Source organism: Chelonoidis abingdonii, chromosome 5 (genome assembly GCF_003597395.2).
Source record: "Chelonoidis abingdonii isolate Lonesome George chromosome 5, CheloAbing_2.0, whole genome shotgun sequence".
Lineage (NCBI taxonomy): Eukaryota > Metazoa > Chordata > Testudines > Testudinidae > Chelonoidis > Chelonoidis abingdonii.
The window spans coordinates 104603403-104630132 of record NC_133773.1 but is presented as its reverse complement, the minus strand read 5'-3'; positions in this window follow the sequence as shown (position 1 = coordinate 104630132).

The window sequence follows — 26730 nt, the reverse complement described above, 5'->3', positions numbered from 1 at the left end:
ATGGCATAGTGTTCAAATGGGGTGGCTAGTGGGTTACATATGCTGCGTTAATTTCAGAGTTTCCTAATCTTGAATGCTTCATTCTGCAACCTTAGTGTAGAATTTTAAAAATGTAAATGTCCTAGCTTTAACTTTCATTATTTGCCTAGACACTTTGGCTAGCCAGTTACATAATGTCAAAAAGTGAAATAGTTTTAACTTCATAAATCCCATTTCATAAGGCAGTCCTCCTTTTATATAATCTATAATGGTTTTAGCCCAAGATTTTCAAAAGTGACTAATGCTTTTCGATGCCTCACTATTTGAATGCCCAACTTCAGATACCTTATAGGGGCCCGATTTTCAAAAACTAGGCCTCTGAAGGATGTCTCCAGTCAGGGAGCCAAATCACTCGTTACTTTTGAAATATTGCCCTTACATTTTTATAATTGGGTTCGATCACAACCAATAATCAGCATCTCTTTGTATCATCTTTGTACCAAATTTTATTCTATCCCATACTGCTGAGGCATTACAAGTGTTTTGTTTTTTTTTAAAGGCAAAGACAACATTTCCATTTATAATGAGAAAAGTATGTTTTCATTCTTCCTTTTGTTTCTCAAAATGGCATAATGCTTTAACTTCCAAAAACAGAAGACTTAAGAAAATTCATCCTGAAAGGTGAATATTAACAGAAATGCTTAGGCAATCTTAAACAGAGCTGTTGCTAAAAGTTTTACCTACAATATAGCAAAACCCTGCTTCTCATTTTACAAAACTATGTAACTGTTTATATGTCCTGCCCACACTGAAGTCAGAGAGAATTTTGACAATGTAAATAAAATAAAAAATAATTAAAAAAAACATAACAGCAGCATGGAAATAGATTCAACAAAGACAAATAAATCAAATCAACAAGCAGATTTCAGAATTTCAGAATTAGGTAGCTCCCTTAAATGTGCCCTGCTCATGGCTGTTAAGAGAAAATTGACTTATTTTTTAAACTTATTCAGATTGTTAATAAATATGATTTTTGTATGTTAAACTTCCATCATTCTTTTATATTCTAACCAAAATCATTTCCATGTTGTATATCTGTATATTCAGTGCCCTACATCTATTGAATCTGAAAAAAAAATGTTCTTCAATTGCAGCTAATGGATGAAGGGGAAATTAGCTCAGAAATGGAATATGTATAATCTTTTAAACTATTTTTTATCCTGACCTTACTAATATGGACCACACCGAGGGAAGGAAGTCCTCAGAACTACAGGTCCACGTTATAATACACAAGACTGTAACTGATAAGCAGGTGTGCTCATAATCCAATTATATTCTGTAACTGATAAGAGATATTTGTTGTTTGCAGATGTTTTCTATGATGAATGAAATGACCCATTGAAGAATGTTTAACTCATTAGTAAGTGCTTGTTGCAATAGGTGTTAATAACAACACGGTTAAAAATCCTTTAGCTTATTGATGATGTAACTGAAGAGACCTATGGAATTTCTGATAAGATAAAATGTTGAAAACAGAACACACAGTGAAATCAACTGTGAACAGGTAGTTTTTCCTCCAAAAAAGAATTTTTGTCTCATCCCCTATAAAAGGAAAAAGAGGGTTTGAGTTATTTTGGGAACGAACACTATTAACATTCCACCAGGTACAGAGGAAGGAACTCTATCACCTTCTCTTCAACATTGATGTGGGGTTGAAAATTATGTTTTCATTCTATATTCTGTATAGTATCATATTAATCTTTGATAATCTTTGATTAAATAAATCCATTTGAGCTGCTTATTTGACATTTTTCATTGTTGTTATTCAATTACAATACACAACAATCAAAATTAAAGGTGATATTTTGCCTTTCAACATCAATAGAAATAACATGGGGAAAAAAACATGTTTGAAACAGATAAAACAACAATAAGAATTAGTAATAAAGGATATAGCCAAAAGCAGCATTGAAAATTGTTGGAAAGATAATAAATTCATTAATACACCTCAGCACAGACAGATATTTAAATAATCGTTTTGTAGCTTGAATTTTTCTGTTTATTTCTACTACCGCATGACTTAGCAAAGCATATTCATGGTAGTGTTTTAGCAAGTTTGAAATTCTCAGGTTTGGAGGGGCTTTGTTATAAGTGTTTTGGTGTTGCACAATCCCTCATCCTTTTTTTTTTTCTGGGACATAAAAGCCATAGCATGATACCCATAGATTTTACAGATTTCTCCCAAGCTAATGTACTTTCAACCATTATTAGAATGGAAAATTTCCCAGTGTGCTATGACAGACATGTAACTAACCATTTAACCATTAATATTAGGGATGAGAGAATCTGAATAAATGCATCTGAAGAAGTGGGGATTTTTACTCATGAAAGCTAATGCTCAAATAAATTGGTTAGTCTTTAAGGTGCCAAAGGACCTTATTGTTTTTTATGGATACAGACTAACACAGCTACTCCTCTGGTACTTGAATAAAGTTCTGATCCTTATTAACAAAGACTCAGAAACCAAAGAAGTGCCAATAGGGGAAACAAGTAACCTTTTTAGCATTGTTACAGTGCTATACAGTGTCCCAAACATAAAAGAAAATAAGGTTTCATTCCCATCCTATCATTGCTTGTCTAGCTGTTTTCACGTTAATATTTGACCCCTTTTCACTCACCAAAACACTGATTTGAGGGGCTTGGTTTTGTTTTAGGGATATAACCTAAAGAATGAAGGATTGAGTATGGATTTGAGGTTCCAAAACATTTATTAGATTTAGGGCCAAATTCAGCAAAGGCAGCAGAGGGAGCTGTAAATTACAACTCCTGGTATATCCACTAAGCTTATTGTGCCAAAGAAGAAATCCAGCTGGGAAGCCGCTATTTTTAGCTCAGCCTAGAGCTCAGGTGTTCTCAAAGGGAGAGTTCTAAGTTACTCTGGGACTTTCTATTCTGTTCAGCTTCTTATATTGTTTTCATCAGCATAGTATCCAAGCCTCTTCCAATAGTGCACTAAGCAACGTGACTATGGAAGTCCACCAGTGGAAGTTAAACTACAGCATATGGCCTGGCCTTATGACCTTATTCATTCACATCCCCTTGTCCACTTCCTGGGTTGTGCTGTCTTCAGACCGCACCTTGGAAATGGAACTAATCCATTTTGCTTTACCACCTCTGATTTGTATCCAGGCAGTTAGGCCCAGTTTATATTAGCACAACCCACCATAAACCTTTCTGCTATCTAAGTCCTGATATGGGAGATGTAGTCTGGCCAGAGCGAATCTGTCTTTTAGAAAAGAAAGGGGCACCCAAACTACAATGCCCAGGAGGCACTACAATAGCATTTCTGAATCAAAATTTCACTTTTTTATTTTTCATTGAAATGTGGATATTCTCCATAGAAACATCTCCAAACATTGTTTTTATATATATTTTGGTCAATTTTCAGCAGAAAAAAAGTTTCTGATCATCTCTCTTATTAAAGATGGGTGAATAAGTTTCTAACATACAATTTTTTTAAAAGGAATTGGCTCTGAATTGTTCAGTATTTTCTGTAATTTCTCATTCAAAATTATCCAACAAATAATTTGTCTGTAGATCATTCAAGAACTGTATTATGACTAGTCATTACTCAAAATTCAGTCTTGATTGATTCAGAACTGAGATTGTAGTGTATATTTCTTTTCCATCATTCAGAGCTCAGATTCAAATATTTTGTGCAACTTGCTCATTAATTCACCATTCACTCTTCTGTGCATATACCACAAAATTTGCTAAAATTTCACCATTTACACAAATATTCCTGCCAGTTTGTTTAAAAAATTAAAATAAAATTATGTCAGTCTTATCTCCCGCAGAGGCAATACAGCTGTAAGCACACTGAAATAAGTTATCTGGCCCTGCAAGAGCACAGTAATCCATATTTACATCTGAACTGCTATTCTAGTGGCTACAGAATGAAAGTGTAGCAGAAATGAGGCTGCCCATTGCTACATAAGTTTACAAAGTTGAGAAAATTAAAAAAAAGTACTGCTCCAAGGCAGCATTGGAAACAGCTTCTGATTTTTTTTTTTTTAAGCTAGATTTCCATTCTGTGGATCAGCTTCTGGCCTCCTTCACTCTAGCCCTTTTCCTCTCTCTTCTTTCTTGATGTGTGACATACAGCTCCTGTTTAAGCCTCAATGTGATATTATCTCTTGTTGATACAAAGTAAACATAGTCTAGGAACTCTTTCCCAACATCATACAGGGGAACAGTCAAATTTCCCAATAACCCGTTTCTGCAAATCTTTACTCATACAATTAATGTCATTGAGGTGAAAGGCAGTAGTCACATGAGAAGGGCCTATGGTGGAAATTACAGTTTGGAGGATGTCATGTCACAAAATACTAAGCTAAGGTGATAATTTATTTACAAACAGTGCAATGAGTATATTTAACCAACCTTGCAATTCTTTCTCATATTTAACAGAAATATAAACAGACTATTCACGTTGTCTTTTTCTTTTTCAGAGACAGAGTGCTGGCTGAACTGAGAAAAAAGAAACTGTCTCCTGTTTGGTTCTTGCTCTGTTCAGGGAAAAAGGATATTATGTACATATTATTTGTAAATAAACAGAAGGGCATCAAAGAAATATCTGACACTGTCATCAACTTCTCCTCCTAATGGAAACATCCTGGCAAGGTCAAAACTTGACTAGCCACTCTGGCCAAAAGGGATAATAGTATTATCTATTTATGTATCATTGAGACGTTAAGGCACACAACTATACTTATTAGTGGTTTAGTTACAATATATACATTGATTTATATGAGCCATATCCATAGCAGGTGTAAATCTACACCAATTCTTAATCTACAATTTGCACCAGATAAGGATATCGACCCACTTATTTTAAAAAGGAAAGACTATATCTACCAAATGTGGTATGCTGCTTATACACAGACAAATGAACTGTGTATGAAAGCTATCATATATTATTCATTATTTTTCTACACCGCATATTTACTAGGGCAACTCAGAGTTCACATAGAGTGGGATTTTCTAAAGTACTTAGCACTGAGTTAGCACTTCTTTGTAAGTTAATGAAAGTTTTACTATTTATTTCAGTGGGATTAGAACTAGGCCAGTGCTGAGTGCTTTTGAAACATCTCTCCCATAAAGATGCACAAGGTATTTTTTTGGAGGATTTACAACCTCATATCACAGATGATGCAACAAAACGTGCACCAAGCAATAGATTGGACATGGCTGTGGTGGTAACGAGAAGACTAGGGTCAGAGAAATAAGATTGCCGAGTAACTGAAAAACACAGCTTGACAGCATGGTTGATTTTGTTTTTAAATGTTTTAGTTTGACTATTTGATTACAAATTAAATATATGTATTTTTGTGGGTTAGGCAAAACATCATTGAAGGTAGTGCCCTTAACTCTGCCCTTCATTTAAAATAGCTGTAAGAAACAGTTAAGCTCCTTCATGAAACAGCAGCAGCCTCTACCCCAAACACAGGCACAATATTGCCCAAAACAAAGACACTTGTGAGGCTACTCAGGAATTTAAACTACTTAAGAGAGGGGTTTGGCTGGCTGTTGTTTTTAGTAGAGGGGCGTGTGTGGGTATATGGGTGTGAGAGAGAAAGAAGCAGGAGAACCATCACATTGAGTGTGTGGCTGTTAGAAAAGCCAAGAGAAAGAGTGAGCTTGTAGGCTGAACGCTGGCTAATGGTGTTTGGAGCTCCAAGCAATGAAACTATGTCTTGTTTGATTCCTCCCATGTTCAGGGAAATAGGACTTTGTACATTCTTTTTAAGTAAACAGGCTTATATTAAAGTTACCTGATTCCATCATCAATTTCTTCTCCTAATGGAAACAACCTGCAAACCATTTGGCTAACTGCTTGAGTCAAAAGAGGAAACAGTATAATACATGAATATCTTTGTAACTCAGTTTTTGTGGTGGTCAAGGCAGAAGTGGGTCTTAACCAGGAACTTCAACAGGGAAAAGTTGTACCTTATCAAGCGAATTTGGAGAGGTTACCCCATTCCCAAGGGGCATTGTGGAAAAAGGTGCGGAGATGGCTGTGAATGAAGCAGACAAACTGGTACATTATCAGAACACTACCATCGTTATTAGAAACATATGAGTATGTCTACGTTGGAAAGTTTCTGCACCACAAGTTATATCACTTTCATTAAAATGCTGAAATTAAACTGTTGCATGTCCATACTGTGCTCCTTGTGACACTGGAGCGAATTCACATTAGCAGCTCTTGCAACGGCAAAGAGAGTAGTGTATTGTGGTAGTTATCCCAACTGGCCACAAGGTGCTTTGGGAAGCGTTTGCAATGCCTCATGAGGCAGGCACAGTGTCACATGATGCAGGTTTCCCAGTCCCTTTGTTCCATGGGCATCCTACTACATTGCCAGCTGCTTTTCAACTGAAGTGTGTGTTATGTATGGGGGGGAGAGAGACAATGTGTTTTGGGGGACAGAGAGTGTGTCAGCATGCTGTCTTGTAAATTCAGACAGTGGCAGGAAGCAACCAGCTCTGAGGCAGGGGGAGGGGGAAACCACAATATCAGCTCCCCCTCCCCCGCCTCCCTCCCTGGTCTCTCTCTCTCTCTCTCTCACACACACACACTCTCTCTCTCTCTCTCTCTCTCCTCTGTGTTCAACAGCACAAGCATTCTATATTAATGACTTGCTTTGTGTCCCAGAGAAGATCAGCACAGCATACAATGGCTGTCAGAAACTATACTTGGAAAGGGGAGGGGTGCATGTCTCCAGAGCAGCCGAGTTCAAAACAATGAGCAGAGCAGTCATTTGAGGCATTATGGGACAGCTCCAAAGGCCAATTACAGCGCAGAAAGCAATGAAGTGTCTACACTAGCAATAGAGCGCTGGAGCCTCTGCACAAATAGCTTTCTGACTCCTGTCGAGGTGGATTTTTTGCAGCGCTGCAACAGAGGAGTTTCTGCGCTCAAAGTGGCTTGGCAGTGTGTACACATCTGCAGTTTGAGTACAAAAAACTGCTTTACTGTGCAGAAACTTGCCAGTGTAGACAAACCCTATGAAGTTTCCAGATGTGACTTCAACCTGTGCGAAGGTTAATATAAAAATGGATGTTAATGGACTAGGGAATTATGAGAAAAAATAAGTGCTGTGTATTGGCATACAAGTTGTTTAAAAAAACTTACATGACATAAAGTGCTCATATGTGGAAAACAGTTCCATATTAAAGATATTTTACATTGTTGTAGATAGCTCTGTAAAGCTAGGAAAAAATATTTATTATAATTAAAGCCTTGGTCAGTAGAAGGTAACAAACAGAAAACCATTGCAAGCGACTTCAGTTTAATAATGGCAGAAAGGTTGTGCACTTCCTGTACACTGATAAACTGAAACCTGCCTCTGAACTATGACCTACATTCAAACAATAGCAATCTCTTCTAGTCTCTGTCTGGGAGTTGCCATGATTAAAGGAAAAGGTTGTTTGGACTCTGAATATTCTAGTTTAAATGACTGAGTGGAATAGCTTTATTACCAAAAGACTGCTCACAAAAAAATGAGATTCTGCAGTTCAATTTTTTCTTTCAGTTGGGTTCACTCCCTTTCCATCCTTGGACATCAGATGCCAGCACATGTATTTTTTTTTTAAATGCATCACCAACTACATATGCAAATGATAGAATCCATCTCTTTCATACACAGATGATAGCATACAAAAAATGCACGGTTATGTGCTTTGAGGCTGATGAAAATCAGACTTTTAGATATTCAATCCACAATCAGAGGGTCTATTCCTGGGTATACTATTTATCAAATTTTTTCTGTATCTTGCATTTTGTCCTTTTTCCATTTATCCTATTTTTTCCTCCTCAATTTCTCCATTTTTCCAGCTAATCGCCTTCTTCTTTGACAGAGATGACTTAATTTATAACTTTTTCTAGCAGCCATCTCCTAATCGTGATTTGGCAATTCATCTTCAGATTATTAGTAACTCTAGATGCATATAATTTTAATTAAAACTTGTACTCTGGTGTGCAGAGAAGAACTTTCAGAAGAATAGGAAACAGAATTTCAATGAAGTAGTGGTGTTGCTGATGTGCCAATATGATTTTGATTAGGATTCCTGGCCTGATTTTGTATTCTATGGAATAATTAGAAATGAATTTGATCTATCATATTCTGTGGTATCTCAAAGGGTAAATAATAAAATCATGCACACCGTTTTGGCACTGGAAAGTGCATTTTCCAAGTGAAGGGAATTTTAAATAATTTTTTCCTGTAAAAAAGAAAGTGTCAATTTTTTTTTCTTTTGTCAAAAAAAAATTTAAAAAATAGAATTTTTCCATTGAGGATTTTCCTGACTCAGTATTTCTAATAACCAATTACAAAGGTTCATATAAAAATATCTCACATTTATGTTATATTTCATAATTATAAATATTATTTAGGGTTTGTAATTTTTTGATGATTTGTTTTGTTTTTTGTTGGTTTTTTGTTTGTTTATTTTGTTTTTTGTTTTTTACTTAAACAAGCTCTCTCTCTCTCTCTCGTTGGTAAACCATCTTGTGATGTTGTGGCTTTATAATCTTGCAGCCTTTGTGTGTGAAGTTTAGTCTTAATTACACCGTGACATTTTTCCTAATCGTACTTTAGAGGAATAATCATATTGTAGATTTAATTCCTACTGCAGATTTAACTAATATATTATAATCCATTTCTAGAGGAAAGAATTGCATTTGCTGTGTAGTACAGAATCAAACAGACACCAGAATCTGCAGTGAAATGTATCACACTGACTGATGACTTGCTCTACACAAACCACCCTCTGTGATGCTATAGGATTGCCAGAATCTGTTAGGTTAAGTCCCCCTCCCCCTCCAGCTGATCTTGTAAACCTGGGTCGACAGACTCAGGCTCATACTGTCATTAAAAATAGGTGTGTAGTCAGAACTTCTAAGTTGTGGCTTGGGCTAGATCTCAGGCACTGAAGCCCTTCCCTCTCCATAAGCTTCAGGGCCCGAACTGCAACAAGCTATTTTTAACATCATAGCACAAGCCCTAGTCTCTCAGCCTGGTTTTGCTTGCTTGCTGCTGCAGGTTGTGCAGGCATATCCTTAGAAGGACGTATCCTACATATAGAAAATCAGTCACTGATTGATGACACTGCTGTATATACCTCTAAATCTCCAAACTTAAAAAAATAATGAACGCAGGTGTTTTCGGGATGAGTGGCAGGGATTAATGAACCAGACAGACAATCTATCTATTGAAATTAATGAGAAAGGCTTAATTTCTGAGAAGAAATAGTTGTTTCAGAGTATGACAGATATTTGAATCTCATATACCTATTCGATTAGGCAAGTATAACATTGCTGTTGTGACAAATGGGCCTTTTTGCTATCAATTTCTTGGCGGTATTATGTGGTGATGTTTAGAGAACCTAGATTAGAAGGAACCTTGGCCATGAGGTAAACTCACTAGGATAAACACTATGCCTTATTCTGTATTTCATAAGCACTTTTACAGTATTATGTAAACACCTATAGAACAATTATGGAGGTAACTTGCAAGTTTCAGGAACCTGAAGAAGAGCTCTGTGTAAACTTGTTTCTCTCACCAACTGAAGTTGCTCTACTAAGAGATTACCTCATCTCTCTACATTTCAGGGAGTCAGTCATCTCGCAAAGCAATATTCAGAGTGTATCCCCAAAAAGCGTATACATGTATTATTTTAAATGCCTAGAAGTAAACTTTAAGATGTCATCTGAACTGCTCTTTGAGACCAGGTCACGCATAAAGAAAGAATGTCTGTATTGAAATCCCTGAAGAGCTCTTAACAAATATTTCCAGGGAAAAAGCATTTATTTAAATCCATCCATATTGAAGAAAGCATTTAAGCATGTACTTAACCGCAGCGCTACATAAAATAGTCTCAACTCTTTGCAACTTGTATGTCGTTTTCTGGAGGTTGGCCTTTACTAATTTAGGCCTTCACTTCATTGAGGAAATCTGAGGCATAGGCAGATTAAGGTCAAAGTTTTCAAACATGGTGTCTAGCATTAGGCACCAAAATCTACATTTAGATATGCTCAAGGATAAAAATTCCTAAAACATGACTGAACATGGCTTGTCCTTGGTTATGCTTGAAGCTAAGCCATGTTCAACAATAGTTAGAACATAAGAACAGCCATACTGGGTCAGACCAAAGATCCATCTAGCCCAGTATCCTGTCTTCCAACAGTGGCCCCAGGTGCCCCAGAGAAAATGGACAGAACAGGTAATCATCAAGTGATCCTTTTCCTGTCACACATTCCCAGCTTCTGGCAAACAAACAGAGGATAGGGACACCATCCCTGTCCATCCTGGCTAATAGCCATTGATGGACCTATCCTCCATGAATTTATCTAGTTCTTTTTGGAACCTCGTTATAGTCTTGGCTTTCACAACATCCTCTGGCAAAGAGTCCCACAGGTTGATTGTGCATTGTGTGAAGAAATACTTCCTTTTGTTTGTTTTAAACCTGATGCCTATTCATTTCGTTTGGTGATCTCTAGCTCTTGTGTTATGAGGAGGAGTAAATAACACTTCCTTATTTACTTTCTCCACACCAGTCATGATTTTATAGACCTCTATCATATCCCACATTAGTCATTTCTTTCCCAAGCTGAATAGTCCCAGCCTTATTAATCTCTCTTCATATGGCAGCCATTCCATATACCTAATCATTTTTGTTGTGCTTTTCTGAACATTTTCTAATTACAATATATCTTTTTTTGGGACGGAACAACCACATCTTCATGCAGTGTTCGAGATGTGGGTGTACCATCGATTTATGTAGAGGCAATATGATATTTTCTGTCTTCTTATCTATCCCTTTAATAAAGAATCCCAACATTCTGTTTGCCCTTCTAACTGCCGCTGCACATTGAGTCAATGTTTTCGGAGAACTATCCACAATGACTCCAAATAACTCTCCCTCACATCCTCAGCCGAGAAGACCGATACAAAGATTCATTTAGTTTCTCCGCAATGGCCTTATCATCCTTGAGTGCTCCTTCAGCATCTTGAGCGTTCAGTGCCCCAAAGGTTGTTTAGCTTCCTGTTTCTGGTGTACTTACATTTATTTTTTGCTATTACTTTTTGAGTCCTTGGTTGACTCTTCTTAAATTCTTTTTCAGCCTAATTGTATTTTACACTTCATTTGCCAGAGTTTATACTCCTTTCTCTTTTTCTCACTAGGATTTAACTTTCACTTTTTAAAGGATTCCTTTCTGCTTCTCACTGCTTCTTTTACATTGTTGTTTAGCCACGGTGGCACATTTTGGTTCTCTTACTGTGTTTTTTTAATTTGGGGTATACATTTAAGTTGATCCTCTATTATGGTGTCTTAAAAAAAAGTTTTTATGCAGCTTGCAGGGATTTCACTTTTGGCACTATACCTTTTAATTTCTGTTTAACTAACTTCCTCATTTTTGTTCTTCCCCTTTCTGAAATTAAATATTATAGTTTTGCACTGCTGTGGTGTTTTCCCCAACACAAAGATTTTAAATTTAATTTAAAAGTGAAGACAATGGTTTGGGCCCTGATTCTGCTCCTTTTTAAATCTATAGCAAAATGACTAAGGTTGTTAAATGGTTAGATTTTCAGAACTGCTTAGTAAAGCACCACACATAGTTCTGACATATTATAATGTTTAGTAATAACGATAAGAATATTTCATCAGAAATAAGGAAGAATGTTTACTGTAATGGGGGGGGGGAATCTACATTTTAGCAGTTCTTTTTAAGGATATAATAGCACAGATGTGGCAGGTTAAAAATGAAATACATTTGTTTAAAGAGAACAGGGCAATAAATATACCATAATTGCAGTGGAAGAATTCATAACTACAGTTCAAGCACTTGAATGAGATTCAGCACTAGGCTTAGATGGATCACCCTGTTAGTTTTTTAGCAGGCTTTTCAAGCACAACAGCTCTCATCTAATAACCACTTATAAAGAGGCATTCCAGTTTCATACACAGTTGGAGGAAGACAGAGAAAAAACAGAGGAAGTGGAATTAACCATAATTGCCCTTATTCATAAAAAGGAATGAAATCTTGGCTTTGTTCTAACAAGGGTCTTATTTCTTCATTAAATATAGATGTGAAGATCTTTCTTTAGTTTTTGAACACAAGTTGGAAAGAATTATAATAGTCCTTTACAAAAAAAGATGAGTACAGTTTATTAAGAGATTTGTGAATGGTTTGGAACTGTATGAAATATGTGCCCTGCAGAAACCTTATCATTAGATATCTTTGATAGGGTTGAAGGCCTAATTTGTACTTCACTCAGTCTAGATTTATCTTTGGTATCCTTTTAATCAATGAATACAACTGCTATACACAGTCCTAAGGCAGTAATTGCCATAAACAAACAGTCACTTTTCAGCTGAGGGGAAAAAAAACAACACTAGGAAGGGTGTGCCTTGTTGCTTCTATTAGCATCTGCAGATGAACTTTTCAGAAACCCTGTGCCATGTAGCAGATGAATGATGTTGCTCATATTTTCCCTCGGTTAAAAAAACAAAAAAAGTGTAAATGTTCTTTGTTCAAATCAGAAAGCACTATCCATTGCCTCTAAACATAGGCTATAAAATTAAATGTATTCCCTATTATAACAGAATCATAAAGGAGAAGTTTTTTTCTTAAATTGTATGTATGTATCCCCTGACCACTTTGGTAGCCAGGGGCACATTTTGGTCTCTAAAATTAAAGATTAAATAGAGACTCTATGGCTCCTGATCCACAGCAGCAGCTTTTATTTTCAAAGAGCAAGTATTCACACAGAATACAGACTTGGTTGTTTCACAGCCACTGCTTTCCAGGGTTGGGGCCCATGTCTCAGCTTATCCCGATTGCCACATATAACAAGCGAGTCTTGGGGAAGAATATTAGAGTCACATGGAGGTGGGTTTTCCCATCTGGCTCAATGGTTGATTGATATTTCAGGAGTTGCCACGTTGTTCCCACCAAATGTATCCATCACACTGTGATGTAGTTCACAAAGAACTCAAGCTCATTTCTGACCTGTTTAAGAACAATACAAATGTAACTATCCTGAAGAGATAACGCTATTTGTAGGTTACATTTAGAGGTAAATTCAGCTCCCTCTTCTCCATGGCAAATAGTGACTGAAACCAGCATGGGGATCTATACATGTATTGCACACCTCTTGCATGAGCTTTCCGTGCAGCAGAATGCAAGAGGCAACTGGTGAGCTGTGAGAGAGACAAGGCCAGAGTATCTCCTACTGGGCATATCTCCTCTCTTTTAGAAGATGTGTAAAAACCCACAGAATATACAAGTCAGCCTCACAATTACACATAAAGCTGAATTAACCTATGGAACCCTATGTCCTGCAGAACTGATTTCTCCTCTTTGGCACTGATACATACCAGTCTGGCTACTCAGGCTGGTTGCTAGAATTAAGTATTGACTCAGAGGGGAATCCTGAGGAACCATATGGAAGATTCAATTGTGGAAATCATAGTTAAAAGATATGTTTGACTGTGATGATATTTTATTCATCTGGAGTTAATATTCAGAGAAAGGGAAAACCTGCTTCAAGTTGGACATCTGGAGAATCTTTACATGATAAAAGTTGTCTTCAGGCACGTCAAGTAGTACAGAAAACATCTCCATTCAATTAGCCTAATCTATCAGGGTGGCAGATCCTTTTTTTTTTTCATTGTACACAGATTGTCTTGTATTACTCCACTAGGTTAAGAACTATATGAGAAATACAGTCAGGTTAGTATTTAACTATATTCCTTTCCAAATATAATATAAATAAAGAAATATTCTACCACAGTTAGGGTGGCCAGTCTAAAGTTGAATGGTCAAATATATTATACTGCAGTTGTATTTTAATTCTCCACTGTTTGCAAAAGGTTTTTAAATTTTTTCTTATAAAATAATGTTCCATCCAAGGTTAGATACAGGATAATGTGCATGAATGATCTTTCTGCATGAGAAAAATATTCATAGAAGCAGTAATGGATTTAATTCCTTTGTTATCCTGGATTAATACTAGAAATGTTGTCCTTGGCCAGTTCCCAACTATACAGTACATATCTAAGGCTATGTACCATATTCAATATTTTTAAAAATAGGTACCTAATGGTCTTATTGTCCATATCTAAGTGACAGTATTTTCACTGGTAGCTACTTGGTCCTTGAAACTTGTGTGTGAAATTGGCACTCTGAAGGAGTACTCTCAGTGAATTAGCTGAAGAGGCTGCTGCTTCAAAATGAGCCATGTTTTATGTACAACATAAAATAATCCAGATTGAAAGTACATTTATCTAAGGTGCTTGTATGGCTTCCATAACATCTGAACATGTCATTGTGATGGCTTATCTTCCACTCCGGGCTGCCACCTGATGTACTGGGGTCAGGACCGGCGCTAGGATTTTGAGTGTCCTAGGGAGACGGCAATTTCACCGTCCCCCGCGCTGGTCCCGGCTCCGGTGGAGCTGCTGCAGTGGTGCCTGCGGGTGGTCCACCGGAGCCTCCCATCCGCAGGCACCACTACGGCAGCTCCACGGGAGCTGCCTGCCGCCCCCTTCGGCGGTGCCCTGACCCAGGGAAACCCCGGGCTGCCGGCTGTGGCGGCGGCATCCTGATCCAGGGTTAGAGCACCTCTGCGGCAGCCAGCAGCCCGGGGTTTCCCTGGGCCAGGGGACCCCTTGGGCTGCACGGCTGCGGCGGCAGCTTGCTGACCCCGGGGCCGGGGGGGTCCTGGGCTGCCAGGCTGCGGCGGTTGCGCACTGACCCCAGGGGCTCCCTGACCCTGGGGGGGGGGGGGGGCCCTGGGCTGCTGGGATGTGGTGGCGGCGCACTGACCCCAGGGGAGGGGGAGGCGCCCTGGGCTGCCCGACTGCGGCGGCGGCGCCCTGACCCGGGGGACACCTTGGGCTGCCGGTGGCAGCCAGCTGCTGCCGCCGGCAGCTCAGCCCCTCCAGCAGCAGCGGCTGCAATTATTTAAAAAAATTTTGGGGGTCACCACTTTTTGGCGCCCCCAAATCTTGGTGCCCTAGGCAAGCGCCTAGTTCGCCTAAATGTTGCACCGGCCCTAACTGGGGTACCACTGAGCCCGCTTGTTCCACCAGTCTGGGCTCCCTTATGCTGTCCTGCTGAGCCAGGCCCTCAAGTCTCTGTCATCACACACACAGGTAGGGACATACCCATCTGCAGAAAGACACAGACACTGAAATCACTCTGCATGAGAAGATTCAGCTAGGGAGTCTGTCTCCTAGATGTTTCCAGCACTCATCCTGGGCAGAGATTCAGTGAAGAACGATCTTGAGTAAATCTCAGAGTAGAGGCCATGTTAGTCTGGCATCTTACAGTTGATTGGCCTTTTACTGTCAGCATGGCTACTTCCACCTTTTCATGCTCTCTGTACGTATAAATATCTTCTTGCTGTATGTTCCAGTCTATGCATCCAATGAAGTGGGCTGTAGCCCATGAAAGTTTATGCTCAAATATATCTATTAGTCTCTAAGGTGCCACAAGTACTCCTGATCTTGAGTAAGTCACTTTTCGGCCTTAAATAGGTTTTACATATGGCGGGAACCCTTTGTTTTGCAATGTGGTTGCCCACACAGTGGAAAAATACTGGTATTCTATTATGGAATCCAGAACCAGGTGACTTTGATCACATAACGCTACAGTGTCAAAGCAGCTATGAGTCAGAGGCCATTTGTAGCATCCCAGGAAGATGGGAGATTAGCATTTTCAAAGACCTATTGTTTTTCCTTATGGCCCATCCAGACTGATTGCATTCTGTCTGGTGGGCATTCCCCAGGTGCAAATACTTTTGTAGTACAGATTTTTAGTCAATATTCCTAACTTTAGATAAAAAATGATGTATGCATACAAATAGGATAATCATATTCACTAAATCATAACATTTAAATGAGATCTCACGTGCCTTATCTTGCACAAAAATATATCCTAGTTATGCTATAATCATATTATAACATTTCTATGAAGAATATGGGGTGTAGTGCCACACTCATATTCAATGTATTTATCTTCACATCACCCCTGGGAAGGCAGGGATTACTATTATCCCATTTTATAGATGGGGAGCTGCAGACATACAGGAGAGTCTGTGGCAAAGCAGGGATTTGAATCCAGCTCTCCAAACTCCCATGCTAACTTCTTAAGCCCTTAGCCATCCCTCTGCTCTGTTTTCTTTTTGTCTAAGGACAGGCATAACAAACAATTCTGGCAATAACAAGAAACAGCTCAGAGAAAGAAAATAACAGTGAAGAGGTTTCCCATTAAAAAACCGGGGGGAGGGGGGGTGACCGGGGTGCAAATAGAAGAGGCAAAATGGCTATTTGTGAAAACTGACAGGTTTACAATACAATGAAAACATTTCAATGAGATGAAAAGAAATAAGATCAGTGTTTTCATGAAAATGTTACAGAGAACAGTGGAGAAAATAACTTTTTCCAAATTGTCATAAACAGATAGTTAAGGGTTAATGTCTCTTTTACCTGTAAGGGGTTAACAAACAGTGAACCTGGAACACCTGACCAGGGGACCAATCAGGAGACAAGATACTTTAAAATCTCGGTGGAGGGAAGCCTTTGTTTGTGTTTTTTGGGTTTTGCTTTGTTGTCTCTGGGTTATGAGAGTAACCAGATGTACCTACAGGCTCTCTAATTTTCTGTTCAAGTAGTAAGTACAGGTAGAAAGGCGGTTTAGTCTTTTTGATTGTTTTTCTTTATTTGCAAATGTGTATTGTGCTGGAAGGATTTTAATTTGTATGTATGTGGGGGAAGGATTCTCTCTAGTGTCTATAAACTGAAAGACCCTGTAACATTTACCATCTTGATTACAGAGACATCTTTTACTTTTTCCTTTCTTTTATTAAAAGCTTTTCTTATTTAAGATCTGATTGATTTCTTCCCTTGTTAAGGCTCAAGGGAATTGAGTCTGTACTCACCAGGGAATTGATGGGAGAAAGGAGGGAAGGGAGACAGGAAGGTGGAATTCCTCTGTGTTTTAGATTCACGGAACTTGGATCTGTATTGCCTCTTGGTGAGGGGAAAAGAGAAGGGAGGAAGGTGACATTCCTCTCTGTTTTAAGATTCAAGGAGTTTGAATCACAGTGATCTCCTAGTGTACCCAGGGAGGGGAGGATCTGGGAGGAAGAAAGGAGGGAAGGGGAAAGGTTTATTTCCCTTTGTTGTGAGACTCAAGGGGTTTTGGTCTTGGGGGTCCCCAGGGAAGGTTTTGGGGGGACCAGAGTGTACCAGGCACTCCAAGTCCTGGTTGGTGGCAGCACTACAAGATCTAAGCTGGTAATTAAGCTTAGAGGAATTCATAATGGTACCCCATCTTTTGGACTCTAAGGTTCAGAGTGGGGGTTATAACATGACACTGATAAAGTAGAAAAAATGTTAAATATGCAGTACAACACTCTCCGCCCCTCCCGTACAGCTATATGTGCCCTAAGGTAGGAAGTAAAAATATATCTTCCCCATGCCCTATCAGTTGCAGAAGATACTGATGCCAAATTAAGCAAACAGACCATAGTTTAAGGATATGCAAAAATGAGACTGACATTTTGCATACAGTTTAAAATTGCTTCCTTACTACATCACCCAGCCACAACTGTATTCCTCAAACTTGTAATAAAGTGGGAAATTTTTAAAGGGTCAAATCTGGAAATAAAATGACCCTTCCTTACCTGTGTTTACAATACTTGCTTTGCTTATCCCATACCTGTCAAATAACCACACTGCCAGGTCTTCTTCTGTGTAGTTCCCTTCCTCTGTTGGCCCCTCTCTGACCTTTGTCAAGCCTCTTCCCACTCATCCTTGGAGAGCACCCTCAGAACACACATCTTACCCTTAGATGACAGAAAATCTTTAACAATACAAAGTAACAAAACTAACAAGGTTTGTGCTAAATTTTGTTAATCAATCACAGTGCTTTTTATTGCATCTCATCCATTTCCAGCATTGTATGTTGCCTGTTCGGGCTTTTCACAGCAGAAGCTTTTACTTCATTCGATCTGTGAAGCATGTAGCCTGTTTTTCTTACTATCCAAATAATGAAAATATATATATATATATATATATATATATAATACTGAAATAACAAATAGTTAATATTGCACACTTTCCCCTGTATCAGTGGTTATACAGTTAATATGCAAAGTTTCTATTGTAGAGACAGCTAAGATAGCCCAACATTTTATTTAGGCCCATACAATATGTAGGAGTGCTAGAACAATTTTTATAGTGGAGGTGCTGATGGAAACAATGTGTTTGGTGTTATAACTACTTCAAGCCTGGGGGTGCGATAGCACCCCTACTTCTAGCACGGATGAAGATATGTGTTTATTTGAGTTTTTCTAAGTTTCTCTCTTTTAAATTACGTACTACTTTTACCTTTCATAAGATACTTTTAATTGATATTCAGAATCCTGAGTCAGTTCTGTATTGGTTAAACACATTTTAAAGCAGCTCAAATTTCAGGCATTAACTTCCCAATTAAGTCACCTAAGAAATTGCAGGAAAATATCTTGTAATTAAATGTCATTTTATACAGAGCTGTTTTGCCATTCCCCGCCCCCCCCCCAACACACATGCTTTATGTCTGCATAAGGATGGTCTTGGATGAGCAATTAGAGGACTAAACTGAGGCAATTACTATAAAATACTCTTCTGCACAAGAAAAAAAAAGAAAGGTCTGTTTACTGCATTCTTCTATTTTCCTGCACTGATAGAAACTGATAATAGATTTGCCTATGGCATTTTTCCACATATTCATTAATGAACAATGTGGGGTTTGATGTGAATATCTGGTATCCTTCCTATCTTCAAATGTCCAACTTAATATTGAATGTTCTGAGTTTTTACCTCTTCTAATTGCAGCATTTTATTGCTTTAGCATTTGCCACCAAATTATTCGCCACTGATTAGTGATATTATCCTGTTGTTTCTTTAAGCTATCCTGCATTATTGAACATGGTATCTGGGTTGCTTTAAGACACAGTAGTTTTGTTCTTAGTGGAATCAATTTGCCAAAGATTTTGCTTATTGTCTTAATGTCTTTGTAAAAGCTTCCACTTATTTTTAAATCTTTGGCTCTTGTGAATACCTTGAAGGAGATTGCCAAGCACTAGTTATGTCAGGGATTTGTTTTATTTCACAGTGTATTAAAAAGCATGACAGCTTAATGTATTCTTCGTCTTCTCTCAGAACCAACTAATGAATAACAAAAATAACAAAAGCAACAACATTCTGCAGGTATTACCTCCATGAGCACATTAGACATATTTTAATAGTATTACAAATAGCAAATTTTAGGGACAACTTTAAAAGATTTTCTATAAATCCTAGCATTCAATACATCATTACATCTTCATTAATATGGGTTATAGGCATATTTTAATTATTAGGCTGATTTTCTTTTGGAAAAGCCTGATATAGCTGTTACTAGTAGGTTTTTATTGTTTGCTTTGTTGTTTTTTTTTAACTGCAAAGCACCAGAGCAGCACCAAGAGAAGAATCACATCTGTAAAATTCATAGAAGAGTATGCCAGTGATTTTTAATTAAAACAAACAAAAAAAACCCCTCTAAACCTCACATTTGTCACAAAACACATGCTCCTAATAAAATACTCACAACCTCAGGTATGTCTTTTCCATTGAATGCTCCCTAAAGGAGCCTTTTATGTCAGGGTTTAAAAATTTAAAGTATTTTGATTTAGACTCAAGGTACTGCTAATCTTTTTACATGACAGAGCAGAGCAGATGGCTCATCTGTGGGGCACCACAGGCATTCATGATACCTCCTCTTCTCGTTAATATCTACATGACACAATGGGGAAAGAATGAGACACCAGTATGTGGATGAGACAACTCTCTCTCTCGTTACATCGAGAACCATCTCCACTACTAGTGTGCAAACTGCCTATGGGAAGTCAACTTTTAGGATAAAGAGAAGCTGGCTCAAGCTGAATTCAAGAAAAACCAACAGGATGCTGGTTGGAGAGGGGAAATGCTTTTAATAACTGGTCAAAATGTTGTGCTCACCTTCCACTGAAGGCCATTTATCGAAGTGCTGTGAATCCTCAGGGTCCTGTCTGACTCTAGCGTCAGATTTCAAAGACATCTTTGTTCACCTTCAGTTTGCTAAGAACTTTCCTCCCTCCCAGACAAAGACCTGAACTCAGTAATACTTATACTTATCTTCAGGCTGGATTTCTGTAATTCACAGTATGCAAAGCTGAATGCGAAGATGACACACAGAACCCAACTAGTGCAGAATTTAGCTGCCTACCTCCTCCACGGCTCAGACTGTTGTGATCCCTTGAGCTTAGTTAGCTTCTAATGCCAGTTTAAGGCCTTGGTCCTAATTTTAAAAGCAATTAGTGTATCATTCCCCAGATACATCAGAGACCAAACTACGATCTGTAAACCACTGAAACAGCTGCACTCCTCTGGAAAAACATTGATCTCAAAATCCAGGATGAAGCATGTGAGAGCTGTGGACAAAGATTTTCTGTCCAGGAGATCTGGCTATGAAGCAACCTTCCAGAGCAAATCCAGAGGTGAAAACAAAGTTTGACCACCTCTAGGAAACATTTTAAAGTCTCTTTTTGAGAAAGTCTTTCTGCTATGAGTGACATTCACAATGTCAATACCCCTTTTATTGCCAAACTTTTTCAACCCTCCCCTCAACCCAAGAAAACAACTTATCTCAAGTTCTGACCCGATAAAGGCAAGAGACTCCATGAACTCAAGTATGGACTTTGATATTGCTATTAATTTTATGTCAAGTGCATTCCAATACATGGTGATGAGCGGAAATATAAAACCCTAAAATAGACATAGACAGATATTGTACCTATCTAAATTCACTCTAGGTTTGCTACTTTCAAACTAATGACATGTCTACACTACAACTGCTACTGTGGCACAGTATGGGGCTGCAGCTGTGCCACAGTAGCACTGTAGTGTAGATACTTCCACCTTTAAACAAAAGGTTTTTTTTCCCTCCAAAGGTTTTTTTTCCCTTCCATTGATGTAGTTAAACCATCACTCTGATAAGTGATAGCTCTGTCAACAGAAGACCTAGCTGCATCTATACTGGGGGTTAGGTTGATCTAACTACTATACTCCGAATGTGAAATTCTTTACAGCCCTTAGCGATATAGCTCAGTTGATCTAATATTTAAGAGTAGATCAGGCGTAAAACAGTGTACTGTAGATTAGAATAGCTAACCATTCTATGTTTCAGAATATAGATTATGTGTGGCTTCAGCTATTATCTGTTTTATTTCTTAACAGGTGTCTAGACTAGTGAAATTTACACCTCTGAAACTACATCAGCATAGTTACACTGATGCAAACCTAACTTAGAAACACTTCATCATAGCAAGACAGAGCTTGCACCAGCACAACTTACCTCAGTATTTTACTGGAACAAGTTGCAAAGTGCAAGGCTCAGTGAAACATATATGTGCTGGGGGCTTGCACTGGGGGTTTGCACTGGTGTAGCTACATCATTATGAAAACAAAACACAGTGGCATAGACAGAGCTTAAACTTATTACTATTTTCTAATACTGAGCTCTTTTTTAAATGACTAATTGGCAGAATTAGGATACTCAAGTCTAGAATATAACCATGTCCACTAGAAGTGAAAGTGCTCTCTGTCTGTGCTTGAATTATTGTGAGGTAGGTAAGGGACACCTTTAACCTGCTATTTCATTTAGATCAGGGGGGGAAACCTTTTTTCTATCACGGGCCATCGACCCACAGAAAAAAAATCAATCACGTGTCACACACAGCCCTGCAGGTAAGGCGACCGTTGAGGCTCAGATCTTCCCCCCACAGTGGGGTGAGCCAGCGTTCATGGCTCCAGCCTCGCAGGGGGGTGCTGAGGCTTTGGGTTTCCAGCCTGTGACTCTGAGATTTGCTGTAGCTGGATGAAATTAAGCAATGGACAGTGCCCCATCCCTGATTTAGATGAAGTAATTACTGAATCAGCAGCAGCAGTACAGTCACATAGCTATGATGTAGCCGTGGTGGCACATAGAATGGACTTCCATTTTGAATGGTCCCCCACAGGTCTTCATTCTTTGACAAGAGTCAATATGGTGGTGGTGGTTGGGGGACAGGTGGACACTTCTTACATTCTTCCAGTTGCATCTTACAGCCTCATAGTTGTCCTCCGCCTTGTGCTCTGCTTCCTTCTACCTCTATTTGATAAAACTTCTGTACATTCTTCTGAATGTTTGACAGGATTCTAATTTCAGTCATCGTGTTTTCAACTGGTGCAAGACTGCAACTTGCCAGGATTGTCTAAGTAGGTCCACATTTGTAACAAAATCAAATCAATAGATGTTAAGAATAAGCTGTAACTTTTGACACGGAAAACTATTTAGTTTCCTCTCTTCAGCTGTTTTTACCAGCCATGTTTCTGCTCCATATAACAGAGTTGTCATCACTACTGCATTGAACACTCATATCTTAGTTGTCACGCAAGCATCCCACTGCCCAAACTGAGGCATTTGAAGATACTGAAATGTCACTGATGCAAGACTAATCCGATGTGTGCCTTCTTTGGATATAGAACCTCCTGTTGTCAACAGACTATCCAGATAGATAAAACTATTCATCCATTCAATGTTATTGCCATCTACATGCAGTGTTGGCAGGTTGTTCATTTCTGTTTTATAGGAGACATTCATAGCTTTGGTTTTATCACTACTGATTCACTTGTAATAGTTCTATGTAAAACTGAAGCTAGCATCATAGAAGATTGAGCACTGGCTTGCAAAAAATGACAACTTTATTCAAGAGCTCATCACAAAAAGCTATTTTTACCTCTATTTTTCTCTAGTTATTTCTATTCTCACCTTGCTTTATGGGCTGCTAAATCATATAATTTAGTTTCAATCCAGAGCTGTGGGTAAATGTCCTCTTGAGTCAATGCAATTCTCATTTCCTAAGTTAGCTGGTTATAGACTGCAAGTCAGCACCACACTGTCTGTGGTATCAAATCTTTGTGAAAATAACCAATCTCCACTGACCAATTAAAACAAAAAACAAACAAACAAACAAAAAAGCTGAGCCTGTTTCATAGAAGTAGAGCTCTCAAAACAGAATTACTGTCAACCAAAGTATTTCTAAGCAATTTTTGAAAGCACATTTGCTAAAAAGGCATAGCCATTCGGTTTGATTACAGCTGTGTGAGAAATTCTGCAAAGCCAGTGAAACTAGTGAAATACGTTTTTGCCAGCTTTACAAAAAGGCAATATGTTATTCCTGGTTTTTGAAAATGAGAATTAGTACAGTTTGCTCCAAGTGAAAAGCTGCTTTTGCTGGCTGGTTAAAATTACCATGCACTTTTTCAAACCATTACCTTTGTTATTTATTCAGTGGCCACTATCAATACCAGCCACACTATTAAAATATAAAATAACTAATTAACTTTTAAATATCATTTGGTGCCTTACCTCATGTTGTCTTAACTGATATTTTCCTCTATTTCCAATAGTCTCTACCTAACCTGAGTTGTTAAGGTTATCCAGTGATGGACAATTTGTTCTCAGCAATTAATAATTTACAGGATTAGGGGGTTGCACACAAGACAGATTCTACAAGGCTTTACACCCCCAGCTTATATACATTTTATTAAGACCCTTGTCAGAGAAACATACCCTATCGTGCTGCTCTGGCAGAAGTATCCATAAAGATTTTCTACTGTTTAAAAAAATAAGGCCCTAATTTCCATGGCCTTGGTCTAATCATTTCACTTTGCCACTTTAGTTGTCCTTTGTGTAAGCAAAGATATTAACACATAAGCACCTGCTTTATTGTGAAATCAGTAGGACTGTTCACATGATTATAATTAAGCACATGCTTTACTGAATCAATGTATAAAAGCAGATATTGTTTTTCTTCCATCACCTTCTTCATAGTTAATACAGATGCCAAATACACTGGTGCCTATCTTGCAGTTTTTTTTTAAAAAAAAAAATCAGATTTGCATATGTATTTGCATCTCTAACGAAGGATCAATTCTTAACCTCTGCATTGATATTCAGGACTTGTTAAATATTAGAAGTAGGAAATTTATGAGTAGTAACATACTAACCCCTCGGAATCCCAAATCAAGTGCCAGAGTAGGCCTATTTTAGTAGGTACTATACAGACACGTACCAGAGAAGACTGGTCCTGACCCTGAAGCCATACAAGGTTGATTCTGACTTGTGAAAAACTTCAAAAATTGATACACTACATTCAGCTGACATTCCAGTCTCGTGGGCAACAGTTTTTTTGTTTGTTTGTTTTGTTGTGGTTTTTTTTGGTCTCAAAACATCTTTTCGTTCATACTCTTAAAATTTCTAATGACATCTTATGTATGATAGACAATTAAACTTTAGAAATTCTGTTACTTTCCAGCCTGTTTCATTTCAGTGTGAACTCACCCTGCCGAGATCTTTGTAAATTTTTCAATCTCTTATGTCTCTGGGCTCAAAATACATTTACCCTTTGATGTTCATATTCAAATGGAGGCAGAGATGAAGGCCAGAAGGGTGCAGAGTTACAGAAACAGGACAGTATTGTAAGATGTAAGAAATTAGGACAGTATGATAGGCAGGGAAGCAATTAGGACTGCAATTCAGAGACAGGAAGATGATGATAGAGAGGGCAAGAGATAGCATATGACAGATGAAGAATGAGCTGGCTTATTATATTTAAAAGAAAGATGGAGCAATAGGATAGAGAAGGATGGAATCAGATGAACATCAGCTGACTCAGATGAAGGTATCAGCATCCCAAAAGATGAGATGCAAGACTAAACTAGGAAGGAAGTACAGTGCAGTAGGTAGAGGCTTTCTGTTATATAATGAGAAATAAAGACCAGTTTAGTTGGAAAATAAAGTTTAATTTTGTCTCTGAGACAGGCAGTTTGACTTCTGTCTATCCACTTACTGATATTCAGACTCCACAGTATTCTTCCCCCCACCACCTTCAAACATATTATGTTTTATGTGCTGCTAAGTTAATATACCTTCATGTTCCTCATCATTTCAAGTGATAGCTGATATAATTTAGTAATCTTTCCTTCTGAGGGTACTGGTAACAAGTGCACTGGCGGAATATGGTTTAACTCAGTGCTTCATGTAAGCCCTTGTTATTCTCACCTGTCTTTGATTGATTATAGCTGTGAGGAGCAAGTGAGTCTAAAATTATTTAGGTCCAACTACCTGTGCATTGGGAGTCATTTTTTAAATAATTAGGAGATTCTGTTTCATCATAACCTTCAACACTGCAAGGATATTACCCTGCCAGGATCAAAGATTGTTAAGAAGCTTAGTATGATGTAATCAAAATAACAAGCGAAGCTTAATGTTTCAGGGCTCAGTCCTGCAGTCTCACTTGAAATAGGTTGCAAGATTGCACCCCCAATCATGACAAAAATGTATTTTTAATTAATATTATTGGAATATAGCATGTAGGAGTACATATAGCAAAATCAGCAGGTTTCCCTATTATGAAAAAGGATTGAATTATTTATACTATAGTAGTATGTTGTAAATCCTAACTGAAATCCACTGTAACAGACGCTGAACATACACATAGTGAGTCCCTGGCCAAAAGAGATTATGGTCTAAAGCAATACAGGGGCAGAGTGAAATGACTTCAAGGTCACACAGCAGATCAATAGCAGAGACAAGATTAGAAATGAGATCACCTGACTCCCAGCCCAATGCCCTATTGAATGGACAACATTACTGTAGTAGGGATTAAAAAAAAAACACTGTAATTTTATGGAAATTAATAACTGACTCAGAGCAGGGACAGGAGGAAAAACACAATGGCTCTGATCACTTGCCTCTAAAAGCCAGCACTGTCCTGGACCCAAGAAAACTTTCCCAGTGAAAATTAATCAAAACCATTACAATCCCCTGAAAAGTTTCAGTTTTGATGAATCAGCATTTTGTGACAAAAGACATTTCAACAAATAATTACCAACCAGCTCTAATCTTGATGTGCACATAGGCTCAAAAATAACTGGCCAACATCAACATATGGACCAATACCAGTTGTGTATATGAACATAATTTTCAGAAGTTCCAGTTACTACTTTGGGTCATTCAATGATGCTCTTTCTACCCCCAGACCCTACATAACAGCTGCAGCTGAGACTATCTGTCTATGGACTCTTCATGAAGCAGCTAGCAAAAAGAAAATATTGGTAAAGGTATTGGACAGCTTGTCACCTGGGTACCAAATATCAAGGAAAACAGTTATTAAATATTGATATTAAATACCTATTAAATTACAACTAATGGGTCATTAACTTGTGCAAAGAGGCCCTGACCATGCAAAATTGCCCACCTGAAATCCTGACAGGCTTTAGCAGCATGTCAAGAGCCCCAAAGCTGTCAGGATGGCCTCTTTACTGGTGCCAATGCCAGGATTATTATAGTCACCCTTTCTAGTTTATATAACAGTGCCCCACAGACCGGGCAAGATACAAACCTCATCTTTAGGATAAGTAGGTGTCTCTTTTTCTATCTGACTTTTCAGGTGGTGGTTAAAGTTGCAGAGTTACCTCTTGGGCAGGGGTTGCACTTTTTTTTTGCTGCCTCGCCTTGAAAATAAATATTTCAGGCTGTGATGATTTCCCCCTCTCCCCCCCCCCCCCAAAAAA